The sequence below is a fragment of the Bactrocera latifrons genome, unplaced genomic scaffold, assembly GCF_001853355.1.
Source record: "Bactrocera latifrons isolate USDA-ARS-PBARC rearing strain unplaced genomic scaffold, ASM185335v1 scaffold_136, whole genome shotgun sequence".
Classification (NCBI taxonomy): Eukaryota; Metazoa; Arthropoda; class Insecta; order Diptera; family Tephritidae; genus Bactrocera; species Bactrocera latifrons.
Genome location: NW_017534808.1, coordinates 666389 through 680221, shown reverse-complemented (window position 1 = coordinate 680221; position 13833 = coordinate 666389). Strand labels below are relative to the sequence as shown.

The 13833-nt window shown below is 36.0% G+C and overlaps 1 protein-coding gene across 1 annotated transcript in view; it reads right to left on the bottom strand.

Annotated features, from left to right (window-relative positions):
• The window catches only part of LOC108965191 (frequenin-1-like), a 159905-nt gene extending 146493 nt beyond the window's left edge, over nt 1–13412 (bottom strand). The window contains exon 1 of the mRNA XM_018927421.1: nt 13021–13412. The gene's annotated coding sequence lies outside the window, so the exon portion shown is untranslated. The remainder of the gene's footprint in view (nt 1–13020) is intronic.
• Nucleotides 13413–13833: the final 421 nt, after the last annotated feature.

Genomic DNA, 13833 nt, shown 5'->3' with positions numbered 1-13833 from the left:
CATGTTTACACGCAGAGGACAAGAAACTTTGCCACCCTACATTTTTAAAATGATATTCGAATGTACCCTTTCAAATCATAAATATCCCGTTTTTTGTAATTTTTTTAGAAGAGACATATTTTGTAATAAATAGAAAAAAGTAACGTCCATTGACCAATTTGAATGTTTTTTAATAATAAGTGATCCATTAAGACAAATTTTGGTTTCTCCTGTTCCCGAAGACAATCTCCGAAAAAGGTATCTGGCACCGAAGAAGGTTTTTCTGCTTAAAATTAGCTCAAAACTGAAAACCAAAAATTTTTTTTTGTATAATTGATATAAATGAATACAGATAATGATCAAAAAATTCTTCATTTTTGATAAACTAGCAGCTCCCCAAAAAACAGGCGTGTTCTGTGAAAACTTTAACTTCAGTGTGGCTTACAACATCGGCTATCAAAAATATTTGATCAATATTTTGTGTAAAAATTTCTAGTCGATAGGTTCGTTCATTTCGGTGAAATTATCCTCAACGACTTTAAGGCCAGCGCATCGAGAAGGTTAGGTTAAGTTAAATGATCGATCTTAGGAAAGATCTCATTTTGACACTAAGAAAGCCGGTGCCGTGTGGTTAAAATAAACTTCTAAATATTGGATCATAAGACCCTTACAAATTTACAAAGCGCTTACAGCCTCACCAACTTTGACAACAAGCGGTGGACAAGATTTTAGCCCTTACCGCATGCAAGCCTACTAGACAGCATTCACTAAGAAGTTCAAGTAGTTCAGTAGATCTCTTGCATTTTGCTTTAGGAGAAGAGTACCTCGCAATCGTCCAGGAACTGGTTATAAAACGCAAGATTCCAATGGAGACCCAATTCAGTCCCATTCCAATGTGAGCGGTGCAAATGTTCCCCCTCTGGCTCATCGACATTGTAACTGCAGTGGATTCTGCTACGACTAGGCTCTCAGAGCCTAGAGATGACATACACTCCTTGACTAGCCTTGAACGCCAGCTCAGCGCAAGTATTGCCGCTCTGCTATCAAAGTGAACGATCACCTCCTTCAAAGAAGCTACATTTCGTAGCAGTACTTTTACCACCATCATGATAACAGCCACTTTAAAACAATACAGTAATCCGGTAATCTAAAGTTAAAATTCACAAAAAGCTCTCTACGGTAACTACCTTTCCAATCTTCCCTCCTAGCTTCGACCCACCCAAGAAAAAGTTTATTGCGGCTCCTCTCTAACGACTTCTCGCCATCCACGAACCATCTTCGTAGTCGGTATGTAAGAAACGAAATCCCGAGTGGTCTCTGCGACGCAGTAACTCCAGTTTTCAGTTATCTGTCTTTGTTCGAACCCCTTCATATACCTATCTTCCTTAGCCTTGCAGCACACTTTGACAACACACACTTACCGGCATTGTCCACGGGGGCTATATTTATAATAAAATTCAGTGCTATTGTTGGAATAGTCTGTTGTGTATCGGAGATGCCAATGTGAACCGCTCTTTGGGCACTTTCAAGTTTCTTAGCAATTGTAAACTTTTCGAGTGCCTTCCACCAGACGAATAAACCATAGAACGTTACTGGTTTGACTACAGTTCGTAGAGCCAAAACACTACCTTTGGTGAGAGTATCCACATTCCGCATAGCTCCTTTAGAGTAATATAAGTCAACCAATGACTTTCTTACTATCTCCTCAATAATTGGCCTCCATCAAAGAAAAAATTAAATATTAAATTATTCTTTGAATATCTAAAACTATAGTTAAGTGGCCAACGAATATTCGTCAAACAGTCGAGACATTTGGGAAAGATGAACAATTAGTACGTCATCTAATTTACCATATATTCTATAATACTAACAGTACTGTTCATCTTCCGAAATTTAAAATCCACTCACTATTCATTCACTCGTCAATATTGCTAGTGTGCATGAAAACAATCAAAATAAATAAAAGTGTACACTCTTAACTCTATAAATGACACTCCATCACTGTCAGCACACTCGTAGTATTCATAGATTAAGTTTTGTTTTTAATCATTAACACTTGACAATTAATTTGTGCAAAGGCGCAACTCATCAAATCAAGCGAAATTTGCATTAACAAAATGTAAATCTTACACTTGACAACAAACTGCAACAACAATAACAGCAACAGTAGACAAGGAGCTACCGCACAAATGGCTAAAGACTCCCCCTACTTAATCTGCTGTCGCCGCCCACTGAACGAAAACAGTAAGAATCAAGTTGAACTTATAAATTCCTCCGTTGTTTCTGTCTGCGCCTGCTTAGAAGCTTTTATTTGTTTGCCTCTTTTGCTCTTTAACTTTTGCTTTTGGCGCTATTGTCTGCCACATCTCAGTTTTTTTGCACACAATAGCCGATTACTCATTGTGCGGCCATTTCCATATAATAGTCGGAGTCGCACATACAAAATGAATTTATTTTACCGAAAATGCTCACCACTTCATTTTAATTAAACAATAAGAGCTGCTCATAAATCTCTATAAATGCCTGACGAGGCTGCACTATATTGTTTGCAAATGTAAACACAACGTCTACGTATGGCCTGTAGGGAATGCAACTAGTTGTATAGTGGAACTGCGAGTTCAACTCGGTGGACGAATAATGTTATCTCACAGACAGAAATTTTGGTTTTATGCAAAAAATATCATACCAGCTTGACACAAGTTCGATTAAAGATATATTCAATTTATACACTCGGTTCAATTTCTGACTTTTTTAAAAGGTACCCATTCGTAAAGTCAAGGAATCATGCCAACTTTTTCAAAAATTAATTTTGATATTAAACTATAGAATGGTATAGTTCTGAAATACATACGTATTGAAAGGCGACATTGTCTGTAGGAAAACCCAAACATACAAACAAAATTCCATCTGTGGTAGTAAGTTAAGCACTTAATGATATTGCTGGCAGGTGCACTGCTGTGAAGTACGTTCTAAGGCTCAAGGAAGCTGAATATATGAAAGGGTCCAAACAAAGATCTACTGAAATTCTCTCCATCTTCAACCACATTCCTGAAAACTGGAATCACGGCGTCGCAGAGGCAAATCCTGGTGGCTTTTTCTCCGCCAACATACCGACGAAGGATTAAAGAGGCACAAAACGGGCAGCTTTCGGGGGAAGTTTTCTGAAAGGAGCTCTCCGTCCATCGTAGCTTTACTCTACCAGACTACTGAAGTACAGATTCTTTGAGGAAGTTGACCGACAGCAGAGAAGCAATACTAGTGTTGAACTTGCAAATTATACTCCCAAAGTTAGTTAAGGAGCGTCTATCCTGACCACCATATACATAGCATCAAGCTAACTCTTGATCAGATTCGTTTGATCTTCTGTAAGATCTGCAAGATCTTTCTGGCCTAGAGTAGAACGCAGGAGCTCCAGAGGCCCTTAGAAATGTTCATTCTGCCGCAAGAGTTCTAAATATCTTGTCGGACGCATGTTCTATTGAGGAGGGAGAAATGAAAACATCCAGGAACGTTCTCTTTCATTGCCTAACGTTTGCTAGACTGAGGTCAAAACACCTCTATAGTCGTAACTTCGATGAACCAAAAGTTAGTGTCGAGTTTTAGATATCACAACGAAGCGGCGTGTTAAGATGCTCAAAGGAGATCCATGTACAGATAACGTGCCGAATTCTGTTGAACTTGGAATTCTCGTTATAGTTTTTTTTTTTTTTTTTTTTGTTCACGAATGATTACTAATTATGGATACTACCTACCTTTCATTAATTGTGTTTTGCTACCAAACTTGATTGAACGCAAAGGACAAGTGCATTTCACCTGAGGTTAGGTTACAAAATGAACAACAAACTAAAGTAGTTCAGGAAATCTCCTAAGCTCTCCACTCCACTAAGCCAGAAGGATTTTATAGCCACATAGCGACCAACCTCTACTTAATGCAAACGAGGTTCATATCTCCAGTGCCAGAAAGCAAGATGACAACTGAAATCCAACTCGTTCGCACTCCAATATGAACGTGGTACAGGAAACCCGTCTTGGTACCTCATCGGCGTTGCAGTTTCCAGCAATTCCAATCTGACCAGACATCCAAATGAGTCTGATGATGAAGTATATTGATTATAGTGGTCCGATATCGGCAGTTCCAACAAAAAAGCAGCTTGGAGAGAAAATCGAGAATGCCAAATCTCAAAGCAGAAACATGGGCGAATGTTTTCAAAAGAACAAAACAAGTTGCAAATAATTTTGCAGGCAAAATCAAGACTGTGGTAAGAGATAAATGTAAATTTTTCAATTTTTTTTTGCCAGCAATAGGAATAGTGCCATAGAAATATCACACTTTATGCACACATAAATACATAAGTATATACATATATTTGTATATATACTCATATTAAACAACACTAAGGATGGAAAATTCAGTATAATCTAGGGCATAAGCTGCAACACAAAAGCACATGAGAAAGAGTAACTATGTTAATGTGCAACTGAGTAGGATATGAGTATTATAATGGGCTGGAATAATCATTTTTGTACACCTACAAGCCCTTACCTATATATAAATACATTAAATAGCTCAGTGCAGCTGCTAGGGGTTTAAACAACTAAAATAAATAGGTATCTGCTGCCTTGTGAATATGTTGTATATGTGAGGAAGTGATTATAGGATAAGCGCACTCAAGGCAGTTTCGGGGCAACTTGCCAGTTGGACCGGGCTATTTCTTCCAACATAAGGCTAGTTTAGCAGCATGGCTATTATTGTTATCGGCAGCAAAACTAACGCTGTCCACATCATCATCAACATCAGCCTGGAAATGCTGCCAAGTCGATTGCAGATTGGTGGTTATATCACTAAAATGGCCTAGATCGTCAACTCAGCCGGCAAACAATGAGCACAAGTTGCATGAAGTCAAGCGAGAAAAGGCATAAGATTACGAACAAATATTTATATATGCATACCTATATCTGTCTCTTATACACATCTAGATGTGTATAAGAGACAGGTGTGTTTGTACCGTCATATATAAACAACCAGGTTTATGCGAAACAATTACGGCTTGACATTTTTGTGTACCCAGCCTAGAACCTTAACTAAAACGACCTCAGTTTTAATACTGCGTCCAAGCTAATAGTTAACGGTAAATATCTGTAATGACTTTATTCACCCTCTTGCATATATTCATATATACATGTGTATATGTTTATGCCCATGTGAGTAACAGCACCTAATTGTACACAGTAGTAAACTTCTATGTAACTTCCTTCTGACGCTTCCTTAAAACACATCCGTGTGACCATAAGTTGTCAGGCAATTACTGTTGGCCCTGTCATTTGCTGCTGGTTTCGCTGCTCTTTGTTTGCTCAACTTACGCAAAGTCTTGTGCAAAGTTGTGGCAAATGCTTAACGTTACACAAATATATGTATGTACTTGTGGATTAAGAGTGTTCTTAAAATTGTTCAAATATTTCACAACGTTTTTTCTTGTTTATCTTAGAACTAGGACGAAGGAGAAAAACTGGAAATTGGATTTTTGACAAACATTTTAACAAAAAAATGAAAATTTCGCGACATTTCTTCCTTTCAAGTTGTAATCGATAAAAAAAAATCCCTCGCCCAAGTCTTTAAGAATTGTTTCTGAGACACTTGTGTTAGATTTCGTGAAGATCGGTTGAGTAGTTCTGGAGAAATCTTGCCAACCGTCTTAAAAACACAGTTTCGAGAAAAACGTTTTTAAAGACGGCACACTTAGCACAACTACACTCGAGCGCATAAGTTCTCAAGTTATATTAGCTTGAAAATTTAGGACAATGTTTTAGAAGTGTGAGAATTTAAAAAGATAATAAAAAATCGATTTTTTGAAACTCACAAACCCACGTAGCTCGGTAAAAACCTCGCCTGAGGTGACCTTCAGTGAGTTTTGGATTTTTCGTTTTTTGCTCATTTTTGAAGCCCCATTCGCCTGATTTTTAAAGAGTTTGAATAGGGTTATGAGTATATAAATTATCAAAATGACGAGACCAGTTGAAATCCGTGTGACTATTTGTCTGTTCATCCATTCGTCCGTCGTTCGTGAAAGCCGTAACTTACGTAAAAGCTATCTTGATGAAACTTGGTACAAGCATTTGACCGAAACGTATAAAGGGCCACAACTAAACACTAAATTAACATATAAAACTCTAATTTGGCACAGAGATCGCATTGGCAAGGGGTACCCGAGGGCATTTGACCGAAACGTATAAAGGGCCACAACTAAGCACTAAATTAACATATAAAACTCTAATTTGGCACAGAGATCGCATTGGCAAGGGGTACCCGAGGGCATTTGACCGAAACGTATAAAGGGCCACAACTAAGCACTAAATTAACATATAAAACTCTAATTTGGCACAGAGATCGCATTGGCAAGGGGTACCCGAGGGCAAAAGAATTTGAAAAAGTGGTTGTGGCCCACCTTCTAATAAGTCCAGTTATTAAATATCTCCTAACTTTCAAGTTGGTAATTAAACAATTCCGACTGTGTTGACTCGATGTATTAGGCTTAGCTGTAATAAACTAGATTCTTGGTTTTAGTGGTAATGTCGCACGATGACTAACGGTGTTTGAAATACAAAATATAACTATTTTTTGCTACAAATACTAAATTTGATATAATTCATTCGCTCAAGAGTTAGTTGTACATTTTAAAACCAAAACCAAGTCTTCCTTAAGGTGGAGTTAACATACAGAGGCGTTAAAGGGGTCAAGTCTATACATTTAAAAATTTTAGCGCCTTAAGAAAAAATGTCTATATACAAATCCGAAATAGTGTATAGATTTATGAAAGACCCACTCTTAACCAGAATCTCCCTTAAATTTTTTTAACATCCTACATTTCCAGCCTTATACAATTCAAATTAAATTATTATAGATCGAACTAGAAAGATTAATATATTATTATTTTAGCCGAAGAGCCAGAGTTTCTGAAAAATGATGACTCTCTTGGCCGTCTAAATTAAAATACAAACCCCTATACATTTTAATGGGAAATTTGAGATTCTGTGGTGACTAATTCCAAACTATTTATAGAACAAAACTAGCTTTAACTAATTTTATCGATTAAATTTCTATGCCCAATATTTAGAACATCCGTAATGATTATACACTACAGTATATATGTATACACCAATTTAAGCATATGTGCGTACATAAGTCTTTAACATTTTATGACATTTTTGCAAAAGAAGGCTGCGTAAGTAAATATCTATTGGGCATTAATATATTTACTGAGATTTTAGTTCGACTTCAATGCCACAACTTCAAATAGAATTTAATACATATTGAGTAATGCTCAGAATCATCACATTATATCTATAGTAAACGTAATAAAGAAAAATAAAACGCAATGATACGAAATGAAGTAAGGAAAGAAAATGATAGTCTTAAGTTGGGTCGCCGTCAAACGTTAAGGGGCACCATGCGATTTTTAGAAAATTAAATTGTGCAAAAAAAAAAAAAAAAAAAAAAAAAAATGAAAATTGTAAATTGTAAATAAAACGCAAAATATTTAATTATTCATCAATGTTTATTTTGTTGCTTTGAAGGTAGTCTCCTTCAGATGTAGTACCCTTATATCAACGATTTTTCCAGTCTGAAACATTTTTCATAAGAACTTTTTACAATGGCCTTCAGGTCCCTCAGCGAATTTGGTTTTATCTCTTCGATTGTCTGAAAATGGGTTCCACGGAGCGGCAATTTGAGTTTGGTGAACAAGAAATAATCAGAGGGAGCCAAATCTTACAAATACGGTGGTTCATCGTTGGTATTCATTGCGTGCTTGACTTTAAATTTGGTCACAATCGTACTATTTTTGAAAAGAAAGCAGCTTCATCGGGTCGGTTCGAACTCTCTTGCCATCTCTCTAATACCTGATTTTCAATCTCTCAACCGTCTTCGAAAGCTTTGTACCACTGGTAGGCTTGTTTTTTTTCATAAAACTGAATCGCCGTAAGTCTTTTCCAACATTCCGATTCCGTCCTTCTCATACATTCTCTGATCCGCGTACGAAATTTGATCAGATCTACAAAATTTGAAACAAAATTTGTAAAAATCACAACATACCACGAGGTGTGCCGACTTAAGTAGCTGCTTTGAAAAAATATTGGACAGCTCGTGCTCATATTTGGTATAGTAATTAAGGACAGCCCTACCAACTTTGCCAAATACATTGTTTTGAAATATTATTTACCCGGTGAATTTAATTACGATTTCCGGATGATTTTTTATCTCAATGTATGTAGTAATATTTTGGAAGTGATGAATTTAATATTTTTCGAGATAATACACTTCATTTCCTACGACGCCAAAAAGAGAATCCCCACATCTCTATAAAGAAGACTCACTGAAAGATTAAAGAGATTTTATTCTGCTGTAAATATATCAGTTTCAGTGAAAAACTTTTATCATTGTGAAACAGTTGAAGCCCAGGTTTAGATTGACAAACATTATTTGGACGCTCCACCAGGGAAATCAGCCATTAAGATACGTGTGCTAAGTTTGAGCTAGGGGAAGTGCGCACCTAATACGAACAAACGAGGTTTTTACCGACGAAAACATTAAATCACTTTACTTCGAAGTTCAATCGACAGTCACTCGAGTGAACTCCACACTATGAATCGTATAGTATCGTACAATAAAGTGGGGAGAAATGCAACAGACGATTGGCAAGATTACAGTTATTTTTATTAATCCAAAAATTGGGTTTCGAAATGCTTCCACATCTAACATATTTTCTACAACTGATCCCCAGCCCCTACTCGTATTTTCTGTTCTCACACCACAAAATAATGTTCGTTGGGGTGAAATTTTTCGTCGATTGAAGTGGAGATCGCGAGACCGAGGCATATTTTGAAGCAAAGAACAAATCGTACTAAAAAAATTGTTACCGAAAAGTTGGAGGCTTGCTATAAAGAAGATATAACCCTTGAAGGAAATAATTTTTACAAAAAAGATGTATTTTACTATGTTACAGGGGACTTTTCAATTGATCTGTTAGATGACTTGCCTAAATAGTTTCACTAAGATCTTTGCTTAAAATCTAAAATATTTCTTTGAAATTAAGTAAAGTGATTGGAATAAAATAAATGTGTATAATATATAGTCAGCGGTCAGTCTGAAAACATTGTACATTGTAATTGAATCAATGGACATATTATAACGTACAACTGGAAAGACAAAGATGCAATTTGATTGTCGTATTTTAAGAGCAGTATTCATAAATGTTAAATCTAAATAGTTATTCCAATTTATTGCAGACATAAACTGCAAGCGTGTACTTTTCCAAAATTGGTATCATAAAATATAAAATATTCTGCTCCCGCTATAAACGGCTAAAATAAAAACAACAGCACAATATCTTATAAACATATTTTCGATATTATCGTTAATGTCTATATATGTCTGTACATGGAGTTATACTGATATTAATCAATTCAGAAAAATAAAATATAATATGCACTATAAAGATGTAAAGCAAAGCATTTCATTAGTAAAATTGTTGGAAATCTGTAAACTAAACAGAATGCCACAAAGCAATGCAGCCAGTCAGCCGATGATGCGCACTTGTACACACATTATTACCTATATACATGCATACATACATATATATCAAAGTAGGAACCTAAATAAACGCGGGCCGCCTGTAATAGGGCGGCAGTGAGCCCCAGGGATTGCATTCGTCATGCGAGTATAATATTAGCCCACAGCCAACAATGCTAAATCATTCCGCAGACACTCACTTCGACATACATGTATGTCTATACATACATATCTTTATATACATATATCTGAGTTTATGCGCACATGTGTATTCATTTAATAGTCTACTAAGTAAATGCTGATTTCTTTATTGTAAAGTAAACACAGTGCGCATTCAAGGAAAAAAGAAAATCAGCGCTGTGTTCAAGTATAAATAAATGTGGCTATGACGCGGCAACCGCAAGTCGGCCGCTGCCACAATAGCCACTATATATTATATTGAAATGCGAACAATTTGATTTCGCATAAAACTCACCTCGATTAATTTTTTTCCATTCCAAGTTTTGCGCCGCGTTGTTGTTGTTGTATTCGCTTGCGGCCAATGCAAGTGGCAAGCAACGCGTGAAAAGCACGATTCGCCGCTACTTTGTTTACACACACTTGTATATTTACATGCACAACTACTCATATATATATACATATATTATGTATATTATATATAGTGTGTATGGTTATACTAATGGCGTATACCTCCTTTAGTATGCTAATGTATTTATGGCTGTTTCTATTTGCATTGAAGCTACCTGTAAACAATTCATGTTATTTATATTGAACGCATGTTTTCATTTTCATCGATGAGCACATCACTTGGTTGTCTTAATTTCTTTCAAATATTCTCGGCTACTTAAAACCGGGCAGCGTAGGTTGTGGGAAATTCAAATATAATTGATTTAATAATCAGTTGTGCAAATGTGTTTATATAGATGTAAGGAGCGCACTTAGAGTGTAATTGAAACTGTCTTTTTTCATATTTCTTTGGGGTTTTCTTTACAAAAAATCAAAAAACATTTTTTTTTTTTAAATCAATATCTACATATATGTCTATATCAGTTTTAAACTACTGTTCAATTAGCTCCAATAATTTATCGTTAACCTTCTCTCGATAAAGCATTTCCTGCACTGACTACTCGGAGAAAAATTAATGTTCCAAGTAGAGGTGCTTTTTTCAATAGCCTTTTCTTGACAGATCGTGGGTGAGTCGTGTCAAGAACAACAGTCAACATAATTGGCCTACTGAGCGCCCTATTCGCAACACCATAAATCACATATCTTAAGATACAGCATTCATTATTGGAATATATAGCAGCCGTAGCTGAGAGTCGATTCGGCGCCTTTCGCAGCAACTCGGACTGATGTATGCAATGACTTGGCGCAAGAACTGCAGCCGCTCGACCTTCCCAAGCGACATGGCTTCACTCTATTGGCACTTGAAAAGTTTCAAAAAGATGTAATGTTTTGGAGCGAAATTTTGTTCAGCGATGAGGTCCATATCTGGCTCAATGGGTGTGTTAATAAGCAAAGCTGCTGCATTTGTGACGAAGAGCAACATGAAGCGATTCAGGAGCTGGCATTTCACCCAGAAAAAAACAACGGTTTCGTGTTGTTTGTGTCCCCGTGGAATTAATGTTCCATATTTCTTCAAAAATTATGCCAGTGAGAACGTAACCGTTAATGACAACCGTCATCGCGCCATGATAACCGCCTATTTGATGTCAGAAATGGAAGCTAGTGACCTCGGCTACATCTGGTTTCAACATGATGCCGCCATTTCCCACACATCGCGTCAATCAATGGATTTATTGAGAGAACCCTTCGGTGAGTCGTTTGGCCAAGAAGATAGTGCGATATCACACCGTTAGACAGTTTCCTGTGGGATATGTAAAGTCTTAAGTTATGCGAACAATTCCGCTTCGACCAGTTATCAGTCGAATGAATCGAATGAGTCAAAAAATGGACTCAAGGGATAGACCGTTTGAGACGTAGCTGCGGTCGATATTTGAAAGGGTCAATCTTCAAAAAATAAATGCTAAAGAATGTTCTTACGAATTATAATAAGCATTGGTCATTATATTAGAAGTTTCTATGTTTTTTCATCAAAAAAATAGGGAACCACCAAATGGATTACCCATTATATTAAAAATATACGGTAAGGCGCTTGGATTCTGCGACTTTTTTGCTTCGATAAAAACCGTCAAAATTCCATTTGGTGATTTTGAACATGATCGTTTTCGGCGATTGACTACGGGTGTTAAGAAAGTTTATCGAACTGAAAAGACACTATGCTGAGAAAGTGTTCTCGTTTTTCCCCAAAATTTACTCTCTTTGTATATCAAGCGTAAATGTGTCCCTTACAACTTAAAAGTGTTGCTTTAAGCGTAAAATACTTGGGAAAATTTGCATATTTATGTTCGCCACTCTCCAAACTTAAATTTTGTTTTCGAAAATAATTAAAATTATTGAAAAGTGAATACGTAAACTGAAAAATTGAGGAAATTAAGTCAAAAATTTATCTTTTTTGTTTATTGAATAATTTTTTTTTTTTTTTGTAATTTGCGAAAACAATCTTAAATTCTTTAACTGTGAATTTTAAATGTGTAACCAGTTTGAAAAAGTTGTTTACTATGTTACAGCATAGGGATCGTAGATCTGCCTACCATTTCTTCAAGTCGATGATTAATGCCTTTATTGGAATATGGTTCACATCAAAACGGTTTATCAAAAATTGGTTTGATTCGCTTTTGGTCATCAAACTGACGCATTTCCTTTGGTTTACGGATATCAAAAGATCTATTTTTGTCTTATTAAATTCTCTATTTTCCCGAAAATTCAAGCTGATCCGATTAATAGTTTCGGGAATACAGCCTTGAGAACTTGCTAAGTGCACCGTCTTTAAACACGTTTTTCTCAAAACTGTGGTTTTGAAGTCAGTTGGAAAGATTTTCTCCCAACGCGGACGCTTATTTTTTCGGAGAGGTCACCTGAATGGCGTCGCTATGGCTGAGTTTAAAATAATTTTTTTTTTTAATTTCAGAATTTCTTTGTAAATGGTGTTTGTTTGCGACAATAGAAAACTTTAATAAAATATTTCATTTTTTATATGAGGAAAAAATTTTTGAAAGAAGGCGGAGTTTTACCCAAGGAACCTATCTAACCGCTTAATAAATGGAGCGGGGAGCTTTTTTGACGATATATAAATTTTTCAAAATTTGGAAATATATGTATTTATTTTCAAAAAATATAATAATATATAAGAAACTCAAACCTTATTTCAAATTTTGTAAAAATTCTGTATTTGATTACTATGTAGCATACGTTTACAAGAAAAGAAACTAAAAAAACCACAATAAATTTAAGCTATTCCTATAGATTTTATGACAATAACATATTCAAGAACTAAGAATTTAAAAAAACATAATTAGTGTTTTCTATCGGACTACTTGCTATTGCCATAGCTCACAAACTCAACAAAAACATACCCTATTAATTGTTCCAATCAATGAATTTCCCGCCTATGTCCAGTCACAAATCACACCATTATTTATATTTCATCGTCCATAATTTGCATATCTGTACATGAATGTATGTTTGTTTGTCTTCCACAGTAATTATGTTAATAAATTAACCGTTTGTTTTAATAAAAATATTTTGTTTTTGAACATTACACGTGATTAATTGAATTGGCTCCGCCACGAAACTTTGCTGTGCGACGCACACCGCCTTAGAGCGCAAACAAATTGGCAACTAAACGCGAACTGAAAGCCGAACGTGTATTGAAATGCCATCTCAGCGGTATCGAGCGCTCCTCCGTGTACGCAGCATGAGAAATTTGATTTCACATTGGCCAATCCAAGAACACACCGTTTGTGCCTCAACGGCAAAACTGTAGAAAAATATCGGACACGTTGTACTGTGCGCGGTGAGTGAGCGAAAACATCCTAGGGCAGTAAGATCAGCGAAACCCACTGGCGATTCAATGCACCAGCTATATAACAAACATAAATTACTACATACATATGTATATGTGCAAATTAGGAATGACGCAAAGTAATTGTAAATAAAGTCAACGATGCACACCCAATTGGAAATATTTACTACCGACCTCTTCGTGAGGGAATTCCCGAAATTGTATAATAATAATGGATGATCAAAGTAAAGATGCTTATTTTTGTTATATTGTGTTGTTCGGCATTTCAACATGGAATGTTTACAAATCATTCAACTTTCTTTCGAAAATGCATGTTCTATCAACATAATCGAACTACTCAGCGTACTATTCGCAAAACCAATCT